This window comes from Athene cunicularia (assembly GCF_003259725.1).
Source record: "Athene cunicularia isolate RWA chromosome 5 unlocalized genomic scaffold, athCun1 chr5_part3, whole genome shotgun sequence".
NCBI classification, from domain to species: domain Eukaryota; kingdom Metazoa; phylum Chordata; class Aves; order Strigiformes; family Strigidae; genus Athene; species Athene cunicularia.
In genome coordinates, this window is record NW_020799103.1 from 9,570,728 (window position 1) to 9,580,740 (window position 10,013).

Genomic DNA, 10,013 nt, shown 5'->3' on the forward strand with positions numbered 1-10,013 from the left:
ATATATATATATATATATATATAAGTTACAGTTGTACTGGTTCTTTTCTTTTGGAGAAAAACACTGGAAACATCACCCGAAAATTTGGAATGTTCTTTTAGCTTCTGATCATACGATCAACACAGTATTTCTCTGATCTACCAAGTAGCTCTTCTTTAGTTTTGAATTAATCTTTCTGTGGAACAGGCAACCAACAGTTTGCACAGTTCATGCACAGAAGATTTTTTTCTTTGACTACTAATAATTGTTTGACTAGTATAATTTCACTTTTTTTTTTTTTCTTTTTTTTCTTTTTTTTCTTTTTCAGAGATGCACCACAGCATCGGCTTGTAGACAGCGTTGCTCTCCCATGGCTTTACACTGCCTTGTCGCTTGTAGATGCTTATCAGACAGTAGCATTGTTCATCTCAAGATAACATTAACGATGTATTTTATTCCAGAATTTGGAAATTTATTGTAGTCTCTCAGCCTCTGAATTCCCATGTGATCTCAGACAGATTATGTTGACAAAAAAAAAAGATCTCAGTGCCCATGTATACATACTCCAGACACTCTAAATGAACAAGTTATCATGAGAGAGGCTCATATGGCTCTAAACTTTTCCAGGTAATTCAGGCATTGGAAACAGTACAGCCACATAACATCTTCCTGGCTAACATATCCAACATGGCAGCACTGCAAATATATATTTTTTAAAAAAGGTATTTTAATATTTACTTACACTGAAGGGTGCTCAGGCAATATATACAGGATACTGAATGTGCAGACTGTATAAAAGTCCTTTTAATATAAGCAGCTTCCTTTACTCTGTCGCTAATCCAGACGCAGAATGGCCTGAAAATGAAGGATGGAAAAATATCTAAAAAAAAACCAACAAAAAAGGAAGACAAACACAGTAGTAGGTAGACATAAGTATTTTTATCTCATCTTTATGTCATTATATTGCAAGTAGATTATTTCCTTTACCAAACTAACCTCCTCTTTTCATCTACAAATTTAAGCATTATGCTTTCAGATGTGTGACTGTGTTTACACTGTCTTTTCACACCAATATTCTTGCATCCAGTTCAACAACTTGTGATTGAGGCAGAATGCATCTTTTAGCTTTGATGTAAGGATTTATCTAAAGGCAAAGTGAGCACATTTCACGATAAAGTTCGTGTTACAGACTGTTACTTTCAGTTTTAATTTTTAGTGAATTTGACACTATTATCCAGTGACCAGATCTGTTTGGTTTTGTTTTTGTTTTTTTTTCATTCATATAGTGAATAAAGCTCTCCAATATCAAGAAGGCTTCTATAGCTGTACCACCATACGGAGAAGTGCTCCACGGCATCTCTCTGTCCCAAAAAAGGATGATGTGAGCATCAGAATAGTTCAGATGCAAGAATTCATTCGGTTAGCTTCAGCTGTCTAAAAATGCATAATCTAAACGGTTTATTTTTTTTCTCTATAGTCATTTGAGAAAAGGGACAGCACAAATTACATCTAGAGATGGTTATCTTGCTTCAATGACAACATAACCTAGGCACTAGCTTAGACAAGGTGCTTAACTTCATGAAGTTAGGCAAAATGGATCCTATTTAATGAGTCCTTCAATGTTAGGGTTGATAATGTTCTTTTTCTAAACAGTCATTGCTGGAGGCAGCACAAGTTTAAGATTTAAAGAAAACTGAAGCACTTGAGATGTACTAGGATGTTCTTTGTATTTCTTCTATTTGTTATGGACAGTGACCAGCTTACCTCTCCATCTTCTCCTTCATAAGTGAAATAACAGAATTCTTTAAGAAATTGTACTGTCAACTCTTATCACCACCTTTTTTTTTTTTTAATGATTGGAACAAATTTCAGAAAGAATTGAAAGCGATTGAAATAGAATTTTTTTTAAAAAATCGAACAAAACAAACATTTGCAGAATTTCTCTCTTACAATTATCCCTTAGAATTACCAATGTGCATTCACCGTCCCTCACCTTTAAGGCTGAGTCTACATGATTCTTCTTTATCGTCCCCAAGGGAGACAGAATATTAAATTCACGGTCAAGTTATTCAACCAATCTCAACAAAGAATTGGTGTGTTGCACACTCAGAATTGTCTTACAAAATCCAAGACACCCACTCACTCTGTGAGAACGGTTTAGTCACATTTATTTGAGGGAAATGAGGGGGAGCAAAACAAGGCCATATAATTAATTCTGTCAGTTCGGAACCATTATCAAGATTAAGAGGGAGGATTTATATTTTGTAGCTGGACTGGTTCCTTACACAACCTGTGCCTAGCACCGGCGAGGTTACAGAGTTGCCTTGTTTCACTTGAGGTGGCTGGATCCACATTTCATCACAACCTGACTGCGAAGTTACTTACTTCCTAAGAAGAAGGATAACAATGTGTAATTCAGACATTATTTTTAAAAGTCTCTAGCCTGGTGTGGCTTTTACTTTTGGTTGTACGTGGTTTTGTTTATTGTTGAAAGGCTATCAAAGACCAGGGGTATCTGGTAAACCAGCTGACAAAGCATGTTGTTCCTGGCATAAGGTTTTTCATAAAACTGCCAGAGGGTGAGGCTACCTTTCATCCACTGGAGGGGACTGCTTAGGGAGAAAAGCCCTCAACCATTTCCTGAGCCTTTACCTACAATTCCTTCTATTTCCCTTCAAGTCCTTATATTTCAGCTATATATCTGCTCTCTCAAACAGTGCCAGACTCTCTAGATGAAGATAATTTGTGTTCTTTTTCCCACAGAACAGTGCTTTGACTGAGTACCTCCAGCTGCATAACTGTACTATAAATTAATTGCTACAATGGCACCACATTTTCATTTTCAAATACACCTAATACAAGTGATACTAGTAGTTATCCAGGAGAAAGATACTAATTTTTTTTTTTTTTTTTTACACTGTCATTACACATCTTTGGATAACATTTCTGTGTTACATACAGAGAACTTCAAAGCAGGAGCACTGCACTGTAGTATCAGATATTATCACTCAAAACTGCATTTTGTCTTTGTCCTACCTGAACAATGCTGGCTAGCATTAAGTGTCTCCAGAGTCACAGTTGAAGTCCTGAAAGGCCAGGGATGCTTTAAACCATCAGTTATGAACACAGCTGTTCCAGTCTCAGAAGCAAACAGGGAGGAATTAATACAAAAATGAAATTGTGGTCCATTTCTAGGCATAACAGCAGGACAGTACCACAAGGAGGCAAACTTGGATTATTTTTCCTAATCCTTTCCTATTTTTTCTCCTTGAGAGAGCCTATACCTCTAAACGATCTGAACTGAAAATAAATTTCTTCCTGTGGAAATCATACCAGGATCTTCCACCTCTTCTAGCACTTCAGTGAGTAGAGGTCATGGCACCAATCCTGTCAGAGTCTAAGGAACATCTGGATGATACTCTTAGTTATGTGGTTTAGTTTTAGGTATTCAAGGAGCAGGCAGTTGGACTTGATGATCTTTATGGGTCCCTTCCAACTCGAGATACTCTCTGATTCTAGGTGAAATGAGCAGGATACGAATAAGTTCAGAAGCCAGAAAATGCTCTGGGAAGCTTCTTTGGCTAGGCACAGAAAGACCTAGATGTGCAAGCTATAGCTGCAGACCAAGACTAGTCCATCAGGATACAGGTCCCCAGAGGCTGGGGAGCAGGAGGGCCACAGGGAGCAGGGCCATGTCAGCCAGGGGCTGTCTCACAGTACCCAAGAGGTGAGCAGAGCAAGCCTGGGACGGCAGCCAGACCCAACCAAGTCCCAAAAGCCAGGAAAAATCTTGTGGTGCTGAAGCAGGTCCACGTGTCAGGGTCAATGGGGTCCATGGCCAGGCCCAGCAGAGCTCAGGGAGCGTCTGAACACCCAGAGCTGAGCTTACATGGGACCCTGGTTAGGGTATGGGTCCCAGGTGAGGGTGGTCAGGACTATTACTGTGTACTCAAGGCCCTGACATAGTCTACCTTTTCTTAGAAAAGGAATAAAGATGATAGTTATGATTATGAGGCTGTGTATGCCCCATCCCTGGAAACATTCAAGGTCAGACTGGATGAAGCTCTGAGCAACCCGATCTGTTGAAGATGTCCCTGTTTGTTGCAGGGGGGTTGGGCTAGATGACTTTTAAAGGTCCCTTCTAACCCAAACCATTCTATGATTCTGGGATGGATAGCTAAACAACTCAGAGTTGTGTCTACTCACTTTTCAACCCATCTCTTCCACGTTGAGAGGCAGATGTCCTTTATACTCTACTAGCAAGACTGTCATTGTGCAGCCAAAGGGACAAGATGTACTGAGCCAGAGAAAAACCAAACAGATACAGAATACTGTAGGCCACCAATTGAAGATTTGATCCAGTGACCAAGATTTGATCTGATACAAAGACCATAATCAGTCCTGACGAGTGCATCAGTATATACTCTACCACTCAGGAGGCAACTATGCTTCAAAGCACCAAAGTGCATCCCTCTTTATATGTTATTTGTGGCAAGCCAGCTATAATATATTAAAGCTAAATAATGTCATAAAAAGTTTTAGTGGTCAAAATAATTCACAGGTCACAGTGTTCTTCTTTCTTTCTGCAGGACAGGGGCTGTTTATCTTCTTAAAATTCTTTTTTTCTTCTTACATTAATACATACTCATCCAGTAATACATACTTATACTTTCATTCAAGCTCTTACTTCATAATAAGCAAATCAGCAACTAGACAGTCATCAACCCTCTCTCCCACAAGCAGTTCCATCCACCTTAGCACAGCCCGGCAGTTTCTCATCTCTCTTCCAAGGCCTGTTTCTCCTCAAAACACTACTCCTCTCTCCAGGCCCACACAGAGCTGACTTACCTTTCTTCCATTTCTCCCCAAAGTCCCACCGCTTCTCCAGGCCGATGCAGAGTGGAGCTGGCTCTCCTCTGAGCCAGGGCAGATCTGACCAGCATTTCCCCGAGCCTGCACAAAGCAGAGCTCCTGGGCAGAGCTGGCGGCTGATGTCGATATGGAATGTCCCACAGCTGCACGGGGCTGGCACTCCCACATCTCCCCCGTCCTTGCGTTACAACTGCACCTGCAAAGGCTTTATCAATTAAGGTTCAGACAAACAAACTTCAGAAGACACGATACACATACAATAATTACAAAATAAGGAAGATAACTCCTTGAGGGGCTCATCACTCCGGTCACACAAGCAGCCTGTCACATCATCACTGCCATCGCCCCTTTTAGTGGACACATGCACCTGAGCTGCACTGCAGCTCCAACACACTGACCACTAAACTGACCATTAAACCACTGACCAACACACAGACCAGATTCACCACACAGACAGTCCCTCACTGAGCGCCAACATTTTCTTCCTCTGTATCAGCACACCACAACTATCAGCTCATTAGTCTTTTCGCACAAGAATTTTGCAGTGATAAATAGGTAATTCTAGAATACATAAAATACATGATAAAATACATACAATATAATATATAAAATTATATATAATCAAATACACTAAAACCATAAATTCTTTTACAGAGTGAAGCTGCTGTCACACATGGTCACTTCGGGAATCAGTTTGAGCAACCCTCTTATATCCCACGACATAAACAAAGTTCCTATTGCCACTTTTTCTTACACAAGAATTTACATCTCTCTTTTGTGCTCAGCTGACACACATTTTTTAAGACAGCAACTGTTGATGCTGCTGTTCTCCTGCCAAGTCTGATACCAGCAAACACAATCCTATATGTGAGAGAACCCGACAATCAGCAGTCGTTGTACAGGGATGGCTTCTGTAGGAAACTAGGCTCATAAAATATATCTAATATTAATTCACATTGAAGTCTGATGCTGGAGATTCTATACGTTCATGTTAGATTTCTTGGGTATTATATTCAATTTAAAAAACCACAAGTAAATGAATAGTGCTTTAAAAATTGCCCTTATTTTTAATTTGCTAATACATGTAGACTGAATATCTTTAACCCATCCTAGAGCAGAGTAACAGCTCTAATGGACACCCTTGAGTCAACACCCTTGAATCAATAAACTTGATTAATTGGTACAAAAAGATAACATGGATTCTGTACATGTTTTCGCTAGAATGTTTCGAACATTCACATTTTTCAACATAAAATTCTTCAACACAAAACCAAACCCTCAAATACAAGCATATTTGCTTATGCTAACCATAACCACCCTGGTGATAAAATATACAGATAGTGAAAGTGTTACTTGAATGGCAAATATATTTAAATATAGGGCAATCTATAGGAAAAGATCTAGATCCCCTAGGAACCTAAACCATGCCCAGAAGATGTAATTTCACATATATATGTATATGTGTTTTCAAATGTTTATTGTTACTTCCAAGAAGGAATGTAGGTCCTTCAGGGAGAATTATTTTTTCCAGAGCATATGTTAGTAGATTCAGTTTAGTGGCCAGCCAAATCAATGAAGATTATTTAACTTGATTCTTATTTTATCTCGTGTAACCTCAGCCATAACAGGCATACCATCTTTCTGGTAACTTCTAAATACCCTTAAGGGACCGAGGGTTCAAATGAGGAGCATCTTCACAACTCATTAAAAACAAATCCTTGAAGCATAATGTTATAATTCATATTCTAATTCAAAACTGCCACAACAGAAACCTCCAGTCCATAGAGGAGACGTGGAGTATACTGAGAAACATTCTCTGTGTCTAACTGGAAGCAGCAGAAGTTCATTAGTCTGCCTACCAGCTGGCAATGTTCTGCTGATTAAGATTCAACCTCAGTCTAAAAATACGGAACAAACTCTTCCTTATTAGGAATTGCTTCGTGATTTCTTATCAAGTTGCCAACCTTTACCTGTGTTGTAGTTATTACTGTATTTATTATACCATAGTTATCACGGTATTACTGACAGAATTCTGAAAGAATGAGTCTTCCATCATCTTATCCTATTAACTTTCCTACTTGGTTTCTTCAAGAAATAAGCAGGGGCAGCTGAGGTTGGACTTTACAAAGGCCGAAATACAGCTGTAGGTTAGTACCCTGTTTGGTTCAGTCATAAGGAAAGATCATCTCAGATTATTTCTCCCTCCCAAGCAGGGTTTTGCAAGCTGAGCATTTCTTAGTATGAAAACCAGACAACTCAAGCATACAGGCACCTTATGAAAAGTAAGTACTGACTCTTTTTTATTTTAGCAATATTTATTGGTTTCTTTGACACACAAAATCCCAGTAGTGAAAGTAGTTTTTTTACTTTGCAAGAACTAAACAAATTAATTTATTTTTTTTGTTGCTATTTAGATAACTTTCTAAGTTGACATCAAAGTGTAAGGAAATAAAAGCTACCTGCACTTAGAGATCTTAAAGGGAGCATATCTGACTTTAGTTCTTATTATAGTCAGATACATTAAGCACAGAGATTACTCTGTTCTCATGGAAGTGCATTTGGCAACACCCCTATACACACTGTCACTACAATAGCACCGCCAGCCCTAAAAGAATGCCTACATTGTGTCATATCAATGTAGACTGACCACACTGGCCTCTTCCCCACGTTATCTATCCCCTGTGTCCAGGTGACCACCTGAACTCAGCAGTTCATTAAAGAGCCCATTACTGGCTCTTGAGGATGCTGCAAGGCAAAGCTGGCACGTTCAGCGCCAAGCGCAATGTTGAGAAGCAGGGAATTAGCACGCTAGCTTCATTCAGGCTCTAACTTCTATATGCAGAGCCTAACTTGGAGCTGACTACCAACACAGTGTAACAGAGGACACCATACGCCGTAACAGATGTTTCCAGCTGGCTCTTACAGCAGCATTATAAAAGTTACCACTTCATATTGCACAAGCTTCTGTAGGCTCGACAGATATCTGTCTGGGTGTCACTCTGACTTTGTCCTGGACCTCTGCACACAACTATTTATCCTCTAGTATTCAAAGCACATTGTTTTATTCCAGGTGGCAGTAAGGAGCGCAGGAGCAGGGACAAAAGAGGCATGATCCTGATTTCAAATTGTTTCTTCCTGGTACCAGAGTCCCATCACGGTGCTTCTGACTGCAGTGTGTGCACAGGGCATGTCCCTTAGGAGCAATTTCCCCAAAAGCATACCAAAGAACAACATCTGAACAATTGACTCAGTCCTATCACAACATTTTCCAGTCCTTTGTGGAGTTTGAGCAAGGACAGGCTTGGAAGTATGACTTAAGGGCCCAGACTGCCTGAGATAACAGCACAGACACTGTATCGGTCTCATGAATGCAATTAAAAGGATGGAAACTGCTCTTGCAGTTATCAGTAACCACTGAATCTAAAGTGTAGAAAGCAGATAAAATGGGAATTGAATTCCTGCCCAAGAAGTATTCTGAGAACCAGATGAGAAATGCCATAAATGAGCGGCCAGTTCTGCCAGTCTTGAATTCTTTGTTGCACAGCTTCCAAGGAGAGGGGAACACGTCACCGTTCAGTCCACAGGTGGGTCAGAGGTGGGCATTATGGCTTTGAATCACTTCTGGAGAGACGTGAACCTCAGCAATTATACTACCATAACAACTGTATAACCACCACGTTGTGGAAAAGATTGCCTCTTCCAGCTCCATTTCAGAAAGAAAATAAACAAAAATCTTCTCTGACAAACACAGTCCTGCCAGTATGTCAAGCGTGTTCTGAGCATGCCTATGGGATCGGGCCCCTCAGGGGATATGGCAGACAGGGGAACTGAATATGCCCAACCCTTAGGCAGGTGATAAGATGAAAATTGTTCAGACTGAGGCAGTTCTGTACATGCACAGGAGCACAGCTCAGCATTTAAGGAGCTTTAGAGTAATAACAGAACACACCTACAGAGCCAGCTGTAGGCAACACCCGAATAAAAGGCATTTTAGGGGGTAAGCTGGAATATAGTCACCTGTACCATCAGACTTCACTGTAGATATTGTCTCTATTTCTGGTTCACTATGTCTTAATGCATTTACATTATATATATACACTGTAATTTCCTTCATGTCAAGCAACAAACAAGCTGGCCACCAATCAATTATTTTAAAATTTATGCCATAACGGTGAAGAACACTAGCAATTTTTTTGCAGGGGTGGGTGGTAAGAGAAATCTGTGAGGAATATTTCATGAGTTGAGGTGGGAAAGAGATAGATGGAAACCCATTTTAAAAAGAGTTTAAGGAGTCAATGATTAAAATTATCCAAGAGGAGAGTGAGAGAAAAGCTGAGAAGTGAATGGGAAATACTAGAGTAATATGAGAACAAGGGAGGGAAAGTAAATGGAAGAAGAAATAAAAGATTGATGACATTCTTCGTCCTTTTACTATAAAAGATTGTCTAGATTTCTTATTAAAAAAAGCCTAAACATCATCAATATTCTTCGACAACTACAGCCTGCTAGGAAGGGATGGGATCCCCCTGTCTAGAAGAGGCAAGGGAATCTTTGGCAGCAGGCTGGCCAACTTGGTGAGGCAGGCTTTCCAATGACATCTGTCACCCATTATTAGGAAATAACCAGAATAGTGTTATTAGTACCTGCACCTACACACAAGACCCCATGAAGAACAGATGGAGCTGATCTTAAAAAAAAAAAAGTCCTAACTCCTTCTGTTTTGTGCATTGGACTTGATATTATTTGTTACCAAGAAGGCGGCGGTAGCTTGTAATACATGTAAGTTGCTCATCAATGAGTTGCAGATGGGTCATGTTGTCCATGGTGGTATCTCACTGTAAGACCTTTCACGTTTTCCTCCTTCGGGCAGTTTCTCTACTAAAAGCTGGGGCATAGAGTTCTGGGTGTGAATGACAGAGGAGAAGAATCACTTTTCTTCCACAGGGTCTTTGCTTTTGTGGGCAGATTGCTTATTTGCCATTACAGACTGCCTTTGTGGGTTTAGGTCATTTAGGTGAATAGAGTACAATACAGGTTTTGCCAGTATGGCTCAACTGTCTCCTAATGGACTATATTAACTATAAATTATATTAGAAAATGTCATCACTGAATCATTATTCCTTTGCAAAATCAGCAAGATTACTCAGAGGTCATACACTCTT